The sequence below is a fragment of the Perca fluviatilis genome, chromosome 16 (genome assembly GCF_010015445.1).
Source record: "Perca fluviatilis chromosome 16, GENO_Pfluv_1.0, whole genome shotgun sequence".
NCBI lineage: Eukaryota > Metazoa > Chordata > Actinopteri > Perciformes > Percidae > Perca > Perca fluviatilis.
In genome coordinates this window covers 21402732-21424539 of record NC_053127.1, presented here as the reverse complement: position 1 = coordinate 21424539, position 21808 = coordinate 21402732, and the positions used below count along the sequence as shown (strand labels likewise).

At 40.1% G+C, this 21808-nt stretch overlaps 1 protein-coding gene across 15 annotated transcripts in view; it reads left to right on the top strand.

The window, feature by feature from the left end:
* The first annotated feature begins 1059 nt into the window (after window positions 1-1059).
* Window positions 1060-21808, top strand: part of LOC120543925 (neurexin-2-like) — a 126566-nt gene continuing 105817 nt past the window's right edge. For 14 of the 15 annotated variants that reach the window (XM_039777327.1, XM_039777338.1, XM_039777331.1 and 11 more), the window contains exon 1: window positions 1060-1394. The gene's annotated coding sequence lies outside the window, so the exon portion shown is untranslated. Of the gene's footprint in view, window positions 1443-21808 lie in introns of all 15 variants that reach the window. The other variant, XM_039777323.1, reaches the window with a different exon arrangement.

Genomic DNA, 21808 nt, shown 5'->3' with positions numbered 1-21808 from the left:
CATCCAATGAATGCAGAGGCATTTTTTTTCCTGGTTCGGTTGGAACACGCCCCATAATCACAGCCCAATGGAGCGATTTCAGACTCACATTCTGACTAGAATCTGAGTAGGACCACGTCAGGCTACAGAAATGGCACAATGGGGAAAGCTCATTGTGGGACTGGCTCTAGTGGCTGCAATTCTGCACCAAGGCTGAATTTCGGGAAAGAGACTTCAGATACAGTATTTGGGGACCACTAAGGCCTATATAAAAACATCCAAAAAGCAGCATGTCATGGTACCTTTAATCTCAGCAGCATCCCCTTGTTCCATCTTCCCTGTGATTATTGTGATGGGGGAGATCCCAGGGTGGCCGTAGCATTTCCTGCATTTGTAACTCTAGGGGCTATTACAAATAGCTGACCTCACAATTACAGTTTAGCTGTTGCTCTACCAAATCCAAATTCACGTACATCACCTACCTCCTACTGGGATGATGGCAGCCAGGTCATTTCATTGATAGAATTTGAGAAGGTGTTCTTATACACTTTATTTTCTGATGAAACTAATGCAATTAGAAGAACTGAATATGACAGGCTACTGCTAGTCGAATGACATCATGGAGACACACCTTGTCAGACAGGTTAAATTACAAATTACCGTATAATGGCCGGAAGTATGAGTCATTGAAGAACCATATTGAGTTTGTCCTCAGTAACGTGGAGAGGTTTTTAACAGCATCCCAGCAGCTGGTGAATCTTGCCTCGCGCTTTGCTCAAGGACACTTCGGCAGCACGAAAAGGGTGGAGTTGACGAACCTATGTCTCCCTTACCACTAGGTCCCCATTAAATAAGATGCCACTCCTATGTTGAGATGCTTTATTCTAATATGGTACTAGGATAGCCTACCTGCTTTAGCCTATCTACCAAAGGTTACGATTCTGTGGTTAAACGCCGTTTAATCCTCCATGGCAACGCTGCTGTTAGTTTAATGGGGAGCAGGATTGGTCAACTGCAGCTGACCGCGCCCTCAACCCATATAAGCTACCTACCAAACTATTACCATCAAGTGTCGGGGGACTGACGGCTCTGCTGCTGCTGCTGCTGCTGCTGTTGCTGCTGCCGCTGCTCTCGGTGCGGCGGAGGAGAGAAAGCATATTTGTCTATACGGAGAAGCTCTGGGCTTCCCTGCCTGTCTGCCTCCATCGACACAGCAACATCTAAAAGATAAGAAGACTATCCTTTCTGAAGACAGAGGTCGCATCTTCATCTGCCGCATTCATCTCTGCTCAATTTAGGATTCCCCCCCCACACACACCTTCCTCTCTTTTGTGCTTGCGTTTGCCTGGCTGGAATAATCAAACCCCTCGCGCCGTAGCCTATACCCATGTGTCGGATCGCTGGATGATGCACAGGTAAATGACTCCGCACACCTCCTACACAGAGACGACCTTATGGATAAGGTAATTAGCTTTAACGGGTGCTGCGCTAGAAAGCTACAAGATAAGCCATACCGTATCTTTGTGTGTGTGTGTGTGTGTGTGTGTGTGTGTGTGTGTGTGTGTGTGTGTGTGTGTGTGTGTGTGTGTGTGTGTGTGTGTGTGTTTTCAATGTCTGTGGTCCGGAATTGTTTGCATTCTAGTTCGGGGGATATTGGAGCTGCTGCTCACCAATTATTGTCACTTGTGTTGAGGTGTCTTTTGGAAATGTAACTTAATGCAACCGGAGATAATGAGCTTTCATCGACCATCTTTGTTATCAGTGTTTACAGTCAGTTGAGGTGGGTGGACGAGAGGTTTCCAAATCCTACACGGTTGCAGTTGAGGTCGCTTAATTGCGTGCCGGAAGACATGTCTTGTGGTTGGGCTACAGCACCTACAGCGGTGGCTACTCCTTTGAATAAAAGCTGCAGCCCGGGTAGAACTATGGAAACGAACCACAAAACCTATTGTTTGATATCGCCAGATGCCACATGCCGGTTAGGCTAGTTTTTTATTTATTTATTTATTTTTATTTATTTTTACAGTATAGTCATATAAAAGTGAAGTTAAGGTGGTCTTTGAGTCATGCAGCATACAGGGCCCTTGTGACTGTTATGCTTGAGGTAGCCTATTTATTATTGAGAGGGATTTCATGTTCTGTGCCAAAGGATTGGGCAGTTTAAAGATAGGAAGCAGAGAGACAGGCACAGAGGGAAACAGTAGTTGAGTCAAGCAGCTGCCACATCATCTGTCTGCAACAAAAGAGGCTTTACCATCTAAATATTAACCTTTAAAATCTGAGGGGTGGGGAGGTTGTGAGCTGGAAAGAAAAGGTTTCTTACCTGTTTCTTAAAACCTGCAGCCCAGTATCCACACCCCCATAGGAAGCTGTTACCTCCATGCAGCAGATTATTTGGCGCCAGTTCAGCAGGGTTGACCACTGAGGAGGTGGCGTGGTTCAAATTAAAGCTCCAAAATACAACATGCTTTAAAAAAAGACACAAATATTAGTCAGTCCTCCACACTCTTGTGTATTATAAGTGGATACATGTGATAAGTGAACGGAGTGAGACCGTTTATTTAATTGTCGTCTATTGTTCTTGGATTGCTTAAATTGGTGTATGGACTTTCAATATTATAATATTCAAGGATGTGTTTGTTTTATTTTTTGACTGTCTACTTATAATATTGCTTGAAATAGCGATGAGTCTATGGTGGGAGGTGCCCAAGATTCTGAGCTAAACCCCTGCACATCTCACATACATACTGCTGCCCTTCCTGCACCTCTTGTAAACCTATTTGCTTTGCAAATTCTACTCCAACAGTAACACTGCACATTTTGTTACTGACTTCTCTGAGCAGGGAAACTGAAACCTCTGTATTCACAGAACAGGCTACTAGCTCAGATTTCCCAATCACCTGAATTAGGTGACCCCCTCTGCTTGGCTACTGTTGCTTACTATCTTTCAGCACCTCACTTGTGGACAGCGCACAAGTGTTGCATCTTAGATCCGCTGCACATTCTCTCATTGCCACTTGCTGTTTGGCTAAACTCTTAAAATCCCTGCCGGTTGAACTGACCGACTCATTTAAATGCTGTTGCATTCTTTAGTAAGCCACTTGGCGAGAGTCACATTGACAACAAGGAAGTCATGGCTCGCAATGCTCAAAACATGAACAACATACTTATGCAATGTTGAGCATGTCTTTTTTGTGCATATAGTGTCGTTATTGTGAAATGTTTTAGGCAGCAATACAACAGCAGGGTGTCTCACAGTCTTGGCTTTTTGTTTTCTTTTTGCTATACTGCATTTTGTATTCCCCTTGTTCATGCTTCATTTCTGTTTGCAGCTGAGTACAATTCAAGTGTTTATTTTTATTTTTCATCTGCTCTATTTTGACACAGGATACGCCTCTGCCAAGATTTTACTCACCATACAGTATTTTTGGTGCCTTCACTGCCATCTTTACCATACTTGTCTTGCTATGGTCTGACTCACAAGACATGTGTCTTCATCCTTACAATGAGATTTAAGGGTTTGGGTAGAGTTAGCATTTTTTTTTAAAGATGAAAAAAATGGCATCACTGCTTCTCCACACAACAACTAACAAAATACTACTAGCAGTAATATTGACAATAATATGTCTAATAATGTTATAGCTTTTAATAGAATTAAGCTGCATAGTACATTATGCTACTTTACATACAGCTTAATGATTGAATGTCTTTAAGCCATTATCCCGTAAAGCTGCACTCATGTGACTTTTACATTAGCATAGCAGCTGCTGAGTTTGGAAAGGAAATCGTATTTGGAATTAAGATATCTGGTACCGAGCACCAGCCAATATGCAAAGAGAGATGGATGACTGGATGACATGAAGAAGGAGACTGCTTGAAATAACGACGGGGCAGAGTTGTGTGTGTGTGTGTGTGTGTGTGTGTGTGTTTGTGTGTGTTTGTGTGTGCGTGTGCATGTGTCACAGCTCCACAGCTTCAGCATGCGTACAGAGGAAGTGGAAGGTTACAGATATTGTGTAGCATTGCGAATTGTGTCGCTTCCTCTCTATCATACCCCATCAAGGTCATATCCACAGACTGAAAGTGGTGGCCCTGGCCTTTTCCACTCCTGGCTCTGGCAGAGGAATGGGGCCCGCGGACCACTGCTGCTTCTAATCAGGGCTGACGCGTGACTCAGTTGCATGCCAGCTGCACAGCCAAACAGGGATTATGTCCCTGGATGGTGAAGACAAAAAAAAGGTCACTGTTGAGATCTTTGTCTCTCTACACCTTTGGCGAGTTTGGGTTATTTAATTGTTTGTGCATTATTTCTAACAAAATACTTAAATAACTGAACTCATGCACTCAATACCAGTCAGATAGCTGGGAGCCTTATATTCAGGGTTGTAACACCAGCAGCACACTGTTGGTTAAGTTACTATCTGGGTCATTGTGCCACTTGTTTTAAAGAGTAGATAGAAGTAAAACAGTATTAAAGCTGCAGTGCGGGGATCTTTCGTCTCCCCTCTCTGGCAGTGAGAGTAATTACACAAACACTGTTGACGCGTGCTTATGACGTATACCTGCAGGAGAGCTTGCAGCATATCACCCGTCCCTAGGAGCGCTTTCTTTTACTTTAATCCTTTCTCTGAACTCTGAGTTTTTTATAATCTGGAGCATCCCCTCCAGAAACTTTTTGTGGATGCTTCCTAGCATTTTCCGCCATAGCTTCCGCTATACTCCAAGCTGCTGCTCCATCACTCTGGTCCCTTCCCCTCCCCCCCCCCCCCCCCAAAAACAACCCCCTTCCCCCCCCTTTTTTTTTCCCCCCCCCCTCCCTTTTTTTCCCCCCCCCTTAACCCCTTTTTTTATTTTTGAAAGTCCCAGCTGTAAAGTCCGTATATGAATAAGAATAAGAAATCGGCAAATACAGTGGCAACAGTAAGGGAAAAATTGATTGATATCATTATATATCCTTGAAATAATAGTCAGTGAAATTGCCAGTTATTTTCACCACAGGTGGTAAAGTAGGTGGAATGGAACGGAAGGTGGTCTATAATTTTCTGTGAGCAGAATGCTACTCAGGATTCAGTAAATGTTGCGACATTGGAGCCTGTCATACCGAGAGACCTAGTGACAAAAATGTTCTTTGAATAGCTCAGCTGTGATTTATGAAATATGTGTATGACAAAAATGAACCAGATCAAATTTAACTTGAGACAGTACAGTCATTATGAAGAACACACAAAGTTTCTTGTGTATTTATTTCCCAGTTTATTTCATTGATGCAATGGTGCTCAACTTTAAATGTCCTTAATTGCCAATTTAATAGTTATGAAGTCACACATATGATAACTCAGAAAGCAGCACAAGACACAGACAAACTGAAATGAAGCAATGTAAGTGATCATAATCACACAATGAGTTCTTAGAGTGCAGATAAAATCCCCTGAAGGTGATATTTAAACTTAAGATACATGACCCAGCAGTTAAAGAAAGTAGCGTTGTCTTTCTGTTCCATTCATGTGTCTTTTGCACATTCAGAAGTGTTGCATTGCATTGCAAATGTAAGTATTTCAGCTCATCCATTGTTGTTACTGTGTGACAGCATGAGAAAAGGTAGCTGAAACTGCACTGTTAACCAAAATATGCCCAGGAAGCATAATCATTGCCCTTAGAGATATAAAACACAATATCACCCTGTCAGGATATACATTATGCAGTTACAGTGCTGAGAAGATGGCAACGCAACAAGGCCTAAATATTACTCCGCAGCACTGTTAGGGAAAAGCTGTTCTAATCTGTATGCTCTAGTATCATTCTGAATCTGCATTTTTACTTCAATACAAGTACAGCTGGGCGGTGTGATATAGGACTAGATATTCTCTGTAAGATTTTGCTGTACAGTAACATCATGATATACTTTGTGTGTTTTCCTCATCCCAAAGGCTAAATTACGACTAAGTGTCCCAAATTGGGGAGCTTAATTAACTGTGAAAGAACCAGTCTTCCATAAAATATCATCACATTACTGTATGTTGATAAATAAACATGTGCAATTGCCAGTTTTTTTTACTAAAACACCGTTGACATGAGAAAGGTCAAACATTCACCCCGACTGACTGTCAGCCTGTTAATATTCTTTATCTACATCACCTCAGCAACTGCTAACTTTGAAATAAATAAAAAATCCTGACTCCAGTTTGGCCAGTTGAAGCACTTTGATTGAACTTAGCTCAGATCTGTTGCCAGGGACTTCTGACGGGGCTGCCGAGGTCTTACACTATCTTAGTTTCTGATCGCTCAATGAATCTTTCTCTTTCATTCCAGACGTTACTCTCACCGGCACGGGCATTCATCTTTTTGGGGTAATATCCATGGGACTTGGTTCACAATGAAAGGTAGCTTGTGTGTGGGGAGAAATAAGAGCAGAATACCTGGTCGTAAGAGTTGAAATTGTAAGAGCTGAGGTTAAAGGAGCACAGTCCTGTGAGCTTTCCTTTCTCCTTCCTTATCATGTCACATTAAGGCGGATGGCAGATTTGCGTGAATGCAATTGATCAGTGAGTGGCATATCAGGCTGGGCGTGGATCAAGAGATTTTTAGCAGCTGCCTGGCTGTCCATCCATCACGCTGATCTCTGCTGGGCCTGAACCGGGCCTGTCACACTTAGATGGCCAACTGACTGCAGCATAGGGGGATGGTGTGGTAAACACCGGGACAGTCATTTATTTCAATTCACTCTGTGTCTGCAGGCATCCCTCATGGGGAACAGATTCATGCTAATTCGTTATAGTATGCATCGGAAATCTCATCTAATACTGCTTTGCAAAATCAATCTTATCCTTGCCCGAGGCGGCTTCATCTATAAAGGCGTTTGTCTCGTGTGTCCTACCTGTGTGAGGAGGCTCCATGCCGTATCGGTGTCAGCATTCATTGGGTCTTAGTGGAGCTCTCTGATCCCAGCCAAGGAGCTGTTACCCAAGATTAACCCAGGCTGTTATGTTGCATAGCTGCTGAATAAGGGTGTGTGTGTGTGTGTGTGTGTGTGTGTGTGTGTGTGTGTGTGTGTGTGTGTGTGTGTGTGTGTGTGTGTGTGTGTGTGTGTGTGTGTGTGTGTGTGTGTGTGTGTGTGTGTGTGTGTGTGTGTGTGTGTGTGTGTGTGTGTGTGTGTGTAAAGAAGAGAATCAGAGAATAGGATGCTTGCTTGCTTGCTCCCACTCTCCGTTTTGTCTGGTGGCATCCTCCTCAGGATGAGATGTGACAGCACTGGATGATCTAATCATGGATGTCACAGCATAGCTGCTTATTAACTGAGATTTCAAGGGCAAACATTCCCATCATTAGTAGTATACTGTATAGTCCTGAGTGATGGCTCCTGGTAATGTCACTGAAGCACAGGAGGGACTATTTGTCTCATTAATTTTTTTTGTGCATATATTGTGTTTTTATGAGGACCTAATTTATAGAACACACATTGATATGTAATGTTCAGGATGAAATCTCAGTTGCAATTTAAGTATTCTCTGAGAGTTGAAGGGGAAGGAACTGTCATTGATAGTACAGATCATTTGCTTTCATGATGGTTATGTTTTAGACTATTTGCATACTCAGAGTCCTGGAGAGGCAATCTGAAAGATCTGCACATTTATGAAGTTTCACAGTAACAGAAGGGCTTCATTGATCTTTGATATGTGTACTGTAAATGTGATTATATAATATATATTATATATGTATAAAAGATGTTATCCCACATTACGTGTCTCTGAGCTACAGCACACTGTTGTTTACCGACTTAATAAGCTCAATAAATGCTCTTAATATTTAGATTTTGTCTTCTGCATTAAAAGCTAACCTCTGCCTCGTGTTAACTGAGAAGGGAGAGCATTTTTGTAGTAATTAAAATCTATTAACAATAATCTAATTATTTTTATAATCTTTGATGATAGAAATTCATTGTGCTTGCTGTCTTTCATTCAGCCTTGCTGGTGCCATTGCTTTACAGAAATTACAGTCCATCAGTATGTTGGTCCAATACTTTTGTCCAGAGAGAAATATTTAGATTAATGAATTGACAGAAAGGTTAAAAAAGAAAAAAAAATATTTTGATAATTTCAAAAGGTAATTAAAGTGCTCATATTATGCTCATTTTCAGGTTCATAATTGCACTTAGAGGTTGTACCAGAATAGATTTATGTGGTTTAATTTTCAGAAAACACCACATATCTGTTGTACTGCACATTGCTGCAGCTCCTTTTTTCACCCTGTGTGTTGAGCTCTCTGTTTTAGCTACAGAGTGAGACCTCTCACTTCTGTACCATCTTTGTTGGGAGTCATACATGCGTAGGCCTGTCACGATAGTCAATAAATCAATTAATCGCACGATAAAAAAAATGACCTCGATAATCTTTCCGGCCGCGATAATTTCCATTTGCATGCTTGTTTGTTTTTCTCGTCTCTCTCTACCAAAGAGAATGGAGGACCACTCTCGGTTCCTTAGCGTAACGAGGAGTGAACCCTCTTGTCAGTCGCATGGTCTTTGTGGGGGCGGGACTCCTGGCGGAGAGAGAGAGAGAGAGACAGAAAACGCTAGTTGAGAGTTGAGGAAGGGTTTCCCGCAGAACTTTGCAGTTAAGGCCACGTCAAAAAACTAAAAAGTATATGAGCGATATCAACCGTGTTCCTCGGCGTCCCGTTTTCTCCCTTTCATTTCAAACCACACAGCTGACAACCTGCAGGTGAAGGCGGTGGAGACAGGCTCGGACATACAAGCGGTTTCAGGAAAGTGGCTGCATGTGTCCGACAATGCACAGAACATTAACGGTACAAGCTTACCACTGTCCGCGGACACGAAGTGTGTAAAGTATGTCAGAGGGTGTGTGTGTGTGTGTGTGTGTGTGTGTGTGTGTGTGTGTGTGTGTGTGTGTGTGTGTGTGTGTGTGTGTGTGTGTGTGTGTGTGTGTGTGTGTGTGTGTGCGCCCCACGAAGCTCCGACCTGCAGAGGAGCAGAAGCCGCACCTTCGCCAAAATGAAGACTGAAAAACAGAACTATTTTGGTACAAACATTTACTCGCCGTGTGGCAGATAGCCATATAGATAGACTGAATTTATTAATTATATATTATTTAAATTTAATATTTAGTGTTAAATAATTGTAAAATGTAGTACAGAGTCTGCAGTCTATCGCACAAAGACTCGAGGAATGCAGCAAACCTTTGACAGCCAGTAGGCTATGAATTGCCTGGTAGAACATGTCACAAACGGCAATTCCACAACTGTACATCAGCGTGAAAGACGACATACTAAAGGAGATCAAAGACATATTGTGGATATTTAAAATGTCTTCCAGTTCCAGTGTTAAATATTCTTTAGAAATAAAAGTGTATTGATCTTTGAAAAAGTGTACCTGCATTATTATGCCATTATCATTAGATGCAAATTGGTCTCTCAACGACAATATTATCGTTTATCGCAATAATTTCTGGGACAATTTATCGTCCAGCAAAATTTGTTACCATGACAGGCCTATACATGCGCAGTAGGTACTGCTAGTTTGTCAGTTGTAGTATGAGGGCGTGCCATGCTAGCAGCTAGGCGAGCATTATAACGTGTGTTACAAAGTGATGCACGTTTGTCACGGAAGTAAAGGCTGGACTACAATAGATCTGTTTGGAGCAGTTTGTGAACAGTGTTTTCTCTGTAAGTCCCTTTGGGGTGGACTTTGGGCTTTTTCACTTGGTAAACCTATAATGTGCACAAAAAGATATATAACACAATAAAGGAAAGGGGAAAAGCCAAAAAGCACAATATGAGCACTTTAATAATTTAAGTCATTTTTCAAGCAAAAAAGGCCAAAAAGCAATAGTTGCAGGTTCTCAGAAGTAGAATTTGCTGTTTTTCATAGCCCTTCATTATAGTTAATATTATATTTTTTTACTGATATTGAATGATGTCTCTTTGGGCTCTTGTGTTTGTTCACTAATTCCTTTCCTTAATAGACCAAACAATTAATCGAGAAAATAATCAGTAGCAGCAGCCCTAATTTCATTGTGGAAAAAAGGCAACTTTCTAATCCACTTGAATGAGGCAAGTTTGGCAGTGCAGCACAGGTGCCAACACAGAAGGGTCTGGTAAAAAAGAAATGCAGGGTCGCCTGGCAAAACAATTGAACCTAAACACAGCACAGTCATCCAGCAAGTCGCTGCATTGGCCAGTTAAATAAATGCAAGGGCACGCCCCTGGTAGATTACTTTGTTACGTAAACGTATAGTATTATAAACCACTGTGCAGTGTTTTGGCATCTGAGAACCCTCCAAATTCTCAAATCTGTTAATCAAACTTCCTTTATTGTATTTCATGTTTCATGCCATGAACCTGAAGCAACAACGCAGGGCTGATTTTGGTCTGAACACCCGCTTCAACAGGAAGCATTTTCCTGAAATAGCACACTGTATCATCAGAATATCAAATGCATTTTTGAGACTTTTCCCACTCATTCCTACTTTGGCTTACCTGTGTGAGATTGATAGTGTCTGACTAAATTGCGCTCCATGCCATCCTCTGCCTGCCGCACACATCACTCATGTTATTTTGTGCTGAAACAGAGTTGAGTGGGTGGCAAACGGACGTGTCTTTTTGAAAAATATAGTTGAGACAAATATTTCTGTTCAGTGAAGATCATGTTCTGTGTGTAATAAAACACTGATGTATGAGTGAATATATTCAATGTTGGCAGTCAATATGCCATGGCTGAGCCCTGTCTAATGATGTTTAGGACCCTTTGTGCCTCAGCTGAGCTCCTGCTAGCCATTACCCGACCACCACCACTGAGCATGATAAGGGTGGTTCACTGATCCTGCTGCATTGGATAGAGACTTTGATTATAGCAGGTTCATTTTGCAGTGCACAACCATATAAACTGGATGCTGCCTGCTGTCTTGTCATTTAAATCACATTTTTTGCTGTGGGAACCCAACCGAATTGGATCTCTGTGGAAAGCATTTCAAATCATATTACAGCTATAGCTATGCAGCAAACATGTGCATGCATTCTATTCTTTACTACGCCTACACTACATTTACATTTACCTAATGAGGGAACTGTGCACAGTACCATGTTTATGCTTGTAGCTAGTGTTATGTAGTTAGCTAACTAATTACCTGGCTTGCTGGTGTGTGAAAATGTCAGCTGTTACAGTGCCCTGCGTCACTGAGAAAATGGAAACTCTTGTTCTGTTGACATACACTCACTGTATAGTATATTATAGATACTTTAAATTGGTTGTTGTGTCTGTCATCAAAGCCACAGCACCATAGCTGCTCATATTTATCACACTTAAATCTACAGGTGCAGTTTTTCTTTGTATGCCTGTATCTGTGAGCTTTTCCAGCAAAACAAATTGGCAGCTTGTGAAGAAACATAAAAGGCGCACGCGTGCACGCACATGCACACACGCCAACAGCACGACCATGACCAAAATTTTTTTTAAAACTGTTTACACGATTGTTATTGTTGAATCTTTAAAATTAAAATCCATATTTTCAAAAGGCTACTTTCATGTCACTGATATAAACAATTTGTGGAGCACAAGAGAGTGCCGGTACAAACATATAATTTTCAGCACTACAGATATTAAAATGGTTATAAGTCTCTGTAAATTATGCAACATATAAATCATCAGAATAACAGCTGATGCAGAGATATGAGTAAACGGTCAAGAAGGGGATCAAGTGGATGATGAAGATGAAGATGAGGATAATGACGGCTGTGTTGATGATGAAGACTACAGGCCTGATGGAAGGGGTGATGATGCTGCTGATGCAGATGTTGATGATGCCAGTGATTATATCTCTTAATCTTGCAGCTGAACTAAAAAGCATTCCACAAATGCAAAACATCTGTGAGAATAATATGCAGAGAAAATCACGACTAAAAGCAAATGTTTATAGCTGGGTATGGTTTGACATTTTTCATTGCCGGTACTACCATGATGCTTTAGTTTGGTACCAATACCAAAATTATTTATTTTTCAATACCTTGGTTTGAAGAATATAAATATGTTTTTTCTACAAACAACCTTTTTATTTAACAAAATAGACCAGAATACCAACAGAGCAGTAGTAACGGGAAATTTCGATATGCTTATTCGCTGTCCTGCAAAGAGTTAGTGGATTATGTGCCTGCTATTTCTTAGTCTTTACCAGTTGCCTGGCAACCAGTGGAGACTTCAGGAAGTTACTGGTCCAAGAAATAGTTTGTTTCCCCTATTTCCAGTCTTTGTGTTAAGCTATGTTAGCTGACTGCTGGCTGTAGCTTCATATATATAATCATACAGATATATAAGACCTTTCCTTCAATAAATTGCTGTCTAACATTAGCAAAAGATCAAAAGATAGTACAGTATCTGATCTATCACCTCTCAACAGTTTGTTATATTTGATCCTACAAATACATTTTGTTCAGCACTCAAAAGTATTCAGTTTCAATATCAAGTCCTAAAAATCTCAATAATATTAGACCTTGTTTTTCATTTGTGAAAAATGATTCATCTTTTATCAAACAGATGCAGAAACACATGCCACTGACCATAAGTCAAGATCCCACCAGGGTAGCATCAAATCTTTCATTTCCTATAAAACAAGGACAATGGCCAGCTGCAATAACTCATACTGTAATATTGACACCACTTAAGAGTTAACACACAAAATAACCAATCCATCATCACTGATCGAACAACTCAGCCGGCTCCCTCAACCCTACCTGCCAAAGAAGATACATTCTCACCAAAAATAAATAGTAAATGTCATCTATGAGTAATTAAAGTTTAAAGTATCACACCAGTTACTATAGGGAAGTGCATGTCCATCATAAAAGATTGAGTTATTCCAATGAAGTTGCCTCCAAAAAAAGATTGAGGAAAAAGTAGAAGGAATAAAATGTAAGATTCATAAAGCCAGGAGGAGAAGAGAGTGTTGTTTGATACATTTGAAGTTGGGACACTAATGCACTGTGAAAAATATCTCACTACTAGCACTGAGAGCCTGAAACTGCAAGCCAGATGCCCACAGGAATCAGGAAACAACATCAGTATGTTCCAATTACGACCAAATAATCACACATTCCTACATGTTATGTGCAAAGTTTAAGAAAGGGAATCACAGCATACAACAGAAGTTGCGTGACAAAAGTCAAGGTGACACATAGAAGAATAGCATCGCCATTGCGGTAACAGCTGAATTTTTAGATGGAAAATCTCAGCTTTCAAACACGTAATACTTTACAGCTTCATGACTTCTCCCTCTTTAGACTCACTTTTAGTACAAACCTGTTAGATTGTTCTATGACACACACACACACACACACACACACACACACACACATATATGTTTTACATCTGTAATATTGTAATGCATATTTATAGCGAAAAAACATTTTCTATGTTGTTAGCATAACTTTGGATACATTTGCAGCACTCATATATAAATAAAAAAATAGGTAATCTAAATGGAGGAGGCAAAATAGGAGCTTGAACGTCTCACAGTTCAAGTCTTGAGATATAATTAAGTTAAAGAAAACGTCTCAGCAAGGCTGCATTCACTAAGAAGTCGCTGGCATGGAGAACACAGACAGAATTTATTCCGACCTAAAACCCAGCAACAACAGCTCACTGAGGCCGCTTTTATAGGCGCCTAGTAAACAGTCTAAGAAGCTTCAGCTGGGCTCGACTGAGGTAGCAGCTTGTTAGAGTGATCCCACACAGCTGAGCAGCCTTCTGTGGCTCCATCCTGGGTGCTGCAGGGTGGAGGGCGGGTGCTGTCCTTGTAACGGTGCTGTAGATCCCAAGGCAGTATCAGTGCCTGAGTGACAACCCCCTACTGCCTTTCGCTCGCTTATATTTGCATGTGTATCCTATTTATATGCTCTACTTTCAATGCAGCAGATTTAACTGTTTTTTTTTTAACTGCCCAGAACCTCTTGGAGCTTATAGTGTACATGTTTGAAAAATTCATTATTCATTAATTATAGTGATTGTTATATTTATATTGTTAGTGCTCTCAGTCAGCCTATTTTTTTTACGGTATATACAGTATGTCATTGTTTATCCTCATGAATTTGCAATACTGTACACACATAAAAGATATATGTGAAACATGCTTTCACGTGTGTGTACACGCTTGCTTGTTTTGTCAAATCAGCTGTCCAAAACCTAAAGATACTGTATACAGTTTAATATCATATTCAGAATGACAATGACTTGCTTGAAAAATTATATGCAAATAATTGATTTTTATAATAGTTGAATCGATTAATGCTCTGTGTAGTTTTGCAGTCCCTCCAGGATTTTGCTGCCTTTTTTGAGATTGATGCGGCCCAAAATGCCTGATTTTGCGGGAGCTTTTGTAAAAAATTTCGATAAAAGTTGCAATGTCTTTTGTATGTTTGTTGTAATGAAGTTGCGGGAGATAGTGAAAGTTGCAAAAGAGTTGTAATTTTTTTTTTTTATAGTTCTTTAAAAATAAAAAATAAACTTGTTTTGGTGAGAATAAAACTACTCTGGGCTGAGATTTCCTAGTAACCTTACCAAAAAGTCTCAGGATGGTGCAAATGTTGGTATAATATGAAAGTGGTTGGTGGATTTAAGACAAAAAAATTATAATTTATTATTGTTAGTTATTTTCCTAACCTGGCCTGGGACACACATTCACACGGTTTGATAAAGCACTTATTAGACTTTAACTTATCATTGCACTTACAATAACGAGCGCAGCTGTCAAAATTGCGAGTCGCACCAAATTTGCGGTGATTGGTTGAATTTGCGTGAATTGGCACGATCATGACATCGCGAATCCTGGTGGGACTGGTTTTGGTTTCAATCAATCTGTTACTCTACATACATTATTTGTTACTCAAGCAGGCTGCTGTATTGCTCCTCATTCAGTCCACTAATAGATAAACTATCGTGGAGTCTAATGAAAACTGCTGATTGTGGGACTTAGTGTGATGATTGAATATGGTGGTGGAGGAGAAACAAGAAGGTGGAGAGGAGTGCGGTACCTATCAACGTATTTGGCACAGCCCTCGAGGAACACAAACCGTGACCTGCCAGTGAGATCATATCACATTTATGGCATCAAGCTGCTTCACCTTGATTTTATCTCTGTGTTGGTGTGTATGGCTTTAAAAGCCTTGATGGGCTTATACCAGTAATGTCTATCTATTTATTTATTTATCAATATTTTATCTGTCTGTCTTTCCATGTGTCTTTCAGTACTGTATGTATCTACTCTGGGTACAGTACAACAATACAATACACGTACAACATGATGAAAAAAGAACACTGAGTCACTTTGAAGGTGCTTGGAAAGATTTGCATTGTCCGAACTATGCAAATCTTGAATACAATTGGCAGTTTTTTCTTTTGGAAGACAAAATGCTGACATGTTGTGGAAGTAAGGTTTGGTGGAGCATTGATAATCTTCCAGTCACTCTCTTTGTCTGCTGTACATCAGTACCTCTCAGTGTGCTGAGCTGACCCAGAGTCTCCTGAAGAGAACAACTACAGTTACTCAACTACATTCACAGTGACTACATTAGCTCTGATATTTTAAAGATTCATGACTAACTGTCTTTGTACTCTATGTTTCACCATAGAGGAGGAAAACGTAGATGCAATTAAGGGAACTGAGATGTACCCTACTGTCTCCTGGGGACCACAGATTAAATATGAAGAAGTAAATACTTTCTAAACTAATTTGGAGGCAGGACAATGTTTTATCAACGAATATTCTGAATTATCAGCAGGACTTTGAACTCTTACATGTCCTTTACACTTCCTCTCTGAAAAAAAAAGTGCATGTGTGTGTGTGTCTCTGGGTTATTTGAAGAAATCAATTCCCAGTTATGCTCCGTAATTAGTAATACATGCAACTAGACAGATGCGTAAATGATTCATAATGAGAATGCAAACAAAGCAAAAGTGGGTTTTTTTCCGTCTTTGTCAGCTCTACCATTAAAGAAAGCATAAGCTAAAAAATGTTGAAGCATTAAAAAGAAAAATGTATTAAAAAAAATTTGTTTGGAGACAAAGTTCCAAGGCAGCAACCATAAATTGCGTATGATGTCTTTAATCCAATTTTTCCATCAAAGACAACGTCTAAGTGTATGTAGGTCAGGCCCATCTTTGTTCCATACCGGGCCAAATTAGATTTAAGTTTTTAATTGGTTAATTAAAAAGTGTGTATTATTATTGCAGTCAATGTCCCTGCATATGATTAATAGTAATACGCTCTTTTCTTGTTTAACATGAAATGCTTTCAATGATTCAACGGACCATTTGTCTCTGATGTCTCACTCAGAAGACACGTCTGTTCTGTAAATCGTACAAAGGGCTGTGAACTTGAGAAGCATTAAACAGGCACACAGTTATATGACAGCAATATATCACCAATATTATAAGCACATGGAGAAAAGGACCACGACTGTTGAAATTTTTCTCATTGGCCATGTTTGTGCAACACAACTCAAAAATAATCTAACAGCATAATCTGACAGTTAAACCTAAAGTTAGCTAGTTTAGTAAACCACTTTTCTAATTTATCTAGATAAACCTTTCTAGTTTGTCTGTCTGTCATTCCGTGTGTCTAGCTGTACTGTATTTATCTACAGTGTACAAATGTTGTACAGTACAACAATACACGTACAACATGGTGAAAAAAGATTAATGAGTCAGTTTGGAAAGGCAGTTGGAAAGATTTCTTTTGCAATTTCTGCAAAGTCCAAACTATTATATTTGCCAAAAAAAAAAAATATATAGCCAAAATGCTGACTTTTTTTTGTAAACCTTTCTAGTTTATCTAGAAAAGTTTGGCAATTTTGCTCAAAGTTAGTAAGATAGGACGTATATTGTACACTGAAGAACACTGGGAAAACAGAAGTAAGTTCATAGGGCAACAACAATAACAAAGCTGGGGATGGCTCTGCTTCTTTAGGAAGTTTATTGTAAAATCTTGAGGTACAATAGCAACTGATGTAGTTCCTTGAAAGTTAATCAAGAGCTGTGTCTCACCCCATCAGACAAAATAGTTTTTTTTCTGTATTATATATCATGTAGAGATATCATTAGAAATGTGTACCTCTCTTTGTCATCTAACATCCCGAAAACATGCCCTGTTTTGCTTCAAGCATCAATCAGACTATGAGCACTAAGGTTGAGGGGGTAAAAGATTACAGAGGTGTGGTGAGAAGTCATTCCCTGCAGAACAACTTTTACTCAATGCACGTACCCATTACAGAACCATACCTTGAGTAGATTGGGCGTGCGCATTGAGCGTGGCTTTCCTGTCGTTCGCTCCTATAGACCTATTGGAATTGCTTTTATAGTCTTGCAGGCTCCATTTAGAGAATGACGAGGTATTCAACCTCCACTGGTCCTCTAATAGGAAAATTGATGAGTGGAAAGAATAGAGCTAAACAGCTGGTGAACAATAACCATGTGGTACATTGGGTACAAATGCTGCATTTGTCTACAGTACAGTGTAAGCCTAGAACCTGCTTGGGTAAACTGTAGACTGCTTCAAGACAAGAAGAACTTTAGCTCTGTCCCCAGACTCAAACAGCATACTGTAAAAGGCCTCTGTAACAAAAAATGATATTATATGTGGTATGGTTTAATCAAACAATATTTTTAAACAGCGTTATAATATTAAATTCATACAGTAACTGCCATAGTAGCACATGTAAACATTCTAACGTAATCCTGCATGTACAGATTGTTATATCAGTTCATCGTTGCTAATATCTGTCAGATTTATCAAGCGTGCATGCGGCAGAGTGAGTTTATCAATTGAGCCACTGTCCACTTCCTGTTTTGCATTCTCACCTGTTTATCCACTTGATTCTACAAAGCAATACTGTGGGATCACTCACTGACTGTGTTAACTGAAACGTTACTAAGTATCACACTACGACCCCTGTTGTTTGATGTGAGCCATGGATTCGAGCAAAAACTGTTGACTCCCATTTCCTGCAGCGTTGAGTCTGTGATTTCTACACATGCACAGTCAGTAACTGTTGAACCTGCGGGCCCTCTGTCCTTCCCCAGGGTAGCAGGTTGACTCTAAGTAGAGCATTCATGTTGAATCACTTCAGCAGTGAGATAGATAGATAGATAGTCTTTATTGTCTACTGAGGAAATTTGTTTTCACAGTCTGTACAGGGCCTCACAAATACATACGTACACATAAAGTAAACAACTTCACCCCAATCACCCTGTAATGCACAGTTCCCTCCAGTCCGTTCCACTGGCACCCCTTGCGGACAGCATACAACATATAAGTAACACTCATACACACACACATAACATTCACTGCTGGTGAGCTTCATGTAGGGATGATATGGCAGAAGATACAAAACTCTTACTGTAGCGGACCCGTCTCCAGGTCAAGGATCTGTATCTGCGTCCTGATGGAAAATCAGGTGAAAAATCAGCCCCTGTATTCTGCAGAGGCCAACAGAACTGCTTAAATTAATCATTTCAGATATTTTACAATGTTGTATACACAGCAGTGTGTATCAGGGGTGCTGGCGCGGTTTAAACAGGCACCCAATGAAATAATAATTAATTTGTGTCCCACCACCAGATTCTGACCGTGGTGGGTAATTGTTGTTTTTAATGAAGAAACAGCATGTTACCCAGTAAGGAAAGCCATTAAATGTAGAGGGGACAGTGTAACAAGCATAAAAGTAAACACCTTCATACAAGTTGGTACATAATTATTATGTGATTAATAGTGAGTCCTATGTGGAGAGGGGAGCAGCTGACCCCGGGACCACCCACAATTTGAGCTCTCTACCATATATTTCATTGGATTGTTATTACTTTTTGTATAGTCAGTATACCAGTGCCATCAATTCAATAGGCTAAACAAAAATGTTAAAGTCAGAAAATGTTGTTGACACTGCACTACACTTAAAAGTGCAGAGAAACGACATTGACGGGCTAGCATCGCAAAGCCCCTTTGGGAAACAAGCCTTTGTATGTTTAATCTGCCCTGTGTGTGTTAGCCTAATAGTCCCTGAGATATTCTGAGGGTTGGTGAAATTCCAAAGATAAAGACAAAAGTAATACAGAAGAATAAAGAATACAAACAAAACGCTCAAGTTTTAATTGGATTTCGATGTCGATGTGGCCCCTGTTCATCTACTGTGTTTCTTGTTTTGGTAATTAGACCTTATTTACCTCAGCTTTTAAACAAATCCAGGTGGCAGGCTCTGCTAGGTTAGGACTCGTTGTTAAGAATTTTGGTTTGCTGACTTGACTGTGTAAACACATTTATATAGAATATTTCACAGTTTGAAATGGTTCCCTTATTTTATCTCATGTCAGCTCATTGCGACTGAAAATAACCTTGACCTTAAACTGTTTGTTGTCTACAAATATGGTTGGTCATACTGTGCACTTGTTATATGCTGTATAATTAAGGATTCTTAGAATATTCTTAGTAATATGTCATTTATCATCATCACCCATGTGGATATCTCTGCTCCCACATTATGATGCAATTATGAGCACACATTTCTGTTAATGAGCTTCCTAATAGGAGTTGCTGCAAAACAGTCATCATGTGGCAAGGACATGAAGCTGAAAGCACCACACGCCTGCCTTTCTTTTTACATACAATAACACTGTGTTGTTTGTCTGACTCAAAGCAATCAGGTTCTGAGAAGCATATCACACACCATACCTGACCCTGGCAAATTGCAATTCATCCTGTGAAGAGGGTGTCAGCTTTTTATGACCTTCCAGGATACAGCTATTCCCATGATAAAGCCGTCTATCAGAAGGGTTTTCTCCCACCCTGGAGCTTTCTGATATTTTAAGGAGAAACTTTGATTTATTTGCTGTGATGCACTCTTTCTTGTGACATCTACCTTTAGCAAATAAACCCAACTGTGGCAGTCCCTCATCGGCAGGAGACCCAATAGAGGCTGTAATTTCCTGCAGACTCAAATGTATATTATATTTCTCTCCGTGTCAGAGATGAAATTGGGCCAAACTTGCATGAAATACTTCTGCTCCTAGTTGAGACATGCCTCTAAATGAGAGAGAACTCAGTGTAACATAACATAAAGATTACTTTTGTGAATCATTGCAAACCCCCGAGCTTTACCTAGACATTATTTACAGTAAATTGTATTTATTGTAGACTGATGGATTGAATCTGAGTGGATCAATACCTTGTATGTAAACTGCTACAATATCTGTATTCCTTTCTCTTTCTGAGGATACAGGGTGACTTTGGTACATTTTGTTAACGTCAGTCCAACATTCAGTGTAATCCAGAGGCGTCGTTAGGCCTGGCCGTCCCCGGCTACAGCCCCAAATTTTATGAATAGCCCTGGATCTCTCTCTCTTGCGACTCTCTCTCTCTCTCTCTCTCTCTCTCTTATTTTTTTTATTTTATTTTTTTACAAAAACAAGTATTCTATAATAAAAAATGCCCCAGAATGCCACATGCAAATTAAGAAAACAAGTATTTTCCAAGACACTCACATTTTTTTTGTAGAACTCATGGTAGAACTGTAACTTGTCCAGTTTATTTTTTCGAGACGAATAGAACGGGTAGCTACGTGCATGGTTCGACCATCATGCCGGATTTGTTGCTATCACCTAGCAACCGTCTCTAAGTGAGGAAAGCTGTGAAAGGTCTAATTTTCGGAGGAATCATAGCCTAATCTAATACATTGATGCCATCAACGCAAAGTTTAGGAGAGCAATACTAATGATTTAGTTTGAAGTTCCCGTGACGTGACTTTTACAGTCTGTGGTTCAGACTCAAACACAAGGAGCTCTGAAGCAGACCTGTGCGTCGCTTAGTGTCCACTCTTGCTGTAAAAATAGAGATGAGCAGTGCGCCATCCATGGTCTGTGCAGCTTCAGGTTTATAATGGGCGCGCTCTGCTGTGGAGATGCTGCGGCAGATGTGTCGCGTTTGTGCTCCGTGTATTTCTGCTGTAGTTTCGGTTTTCCACCTCCGATGTAGAGCAGCGTGCAGCCACTTCCCTAAACTTTAGCTCATTCAGAGACCAGAGTCTCAAACGGGGCTCTGTGACTGTCAGAAGGTCTGAGATCTACCTTATTAGCAGAGCAATCACGTAATGCGCAGCAGACTATGGTGCAGGCAGATTATTTTCTGAAATATAGTGAATTTATTCTTGTAATAGCCTATTATAACTTAATTTTTCGATTTGAATTGCATTCATTTTATTTAAATGGGTTCGGGCTAAGCCCCCAACCTCCTCAAGTCCTAGAAACGCCCCTGGTGTAAACCCTACGTTCTAAATCAAACTTGTGAGTTTGATCATATGTGTGATGTATGACATGCGGTATATAGGCATACTTGAGATACAATGTTGTTCCACTCTTGTGCAAATTGGTTGTATAGGATTACAGCTGCTGATATTGCTTTTGATCACTTAATTGGATCACACAATGGTATAGCTCTTTTATATGTTTTGAATAGGTTTTGGGTAGCAGTTAAGTTCTTTGGCACAGAGGCATAAACTATAAAAGGCTGTGGCTACACAGACGACTCTTGTCTGTAGAGTAAATTCATTATTTGCTTTGCACTCTGTAGAGAAGTTGTTGTTAATAATGAAAAGATACAATCATCCATTGAATACAAATGGTGTCTCTTAGAATATGTGTAGTTTCCCTGGACATAATTCCACCAGTTGTAGTTTTTAGCCTTTCTGAATGGTAATAATGAGCCAGGGCAGTTCCCCTTTTTAGCTAAGGCTAAAGACTGATGCATAACTTTATTTGTGTGCTTAGGCCTGGGAGCTGCACCCT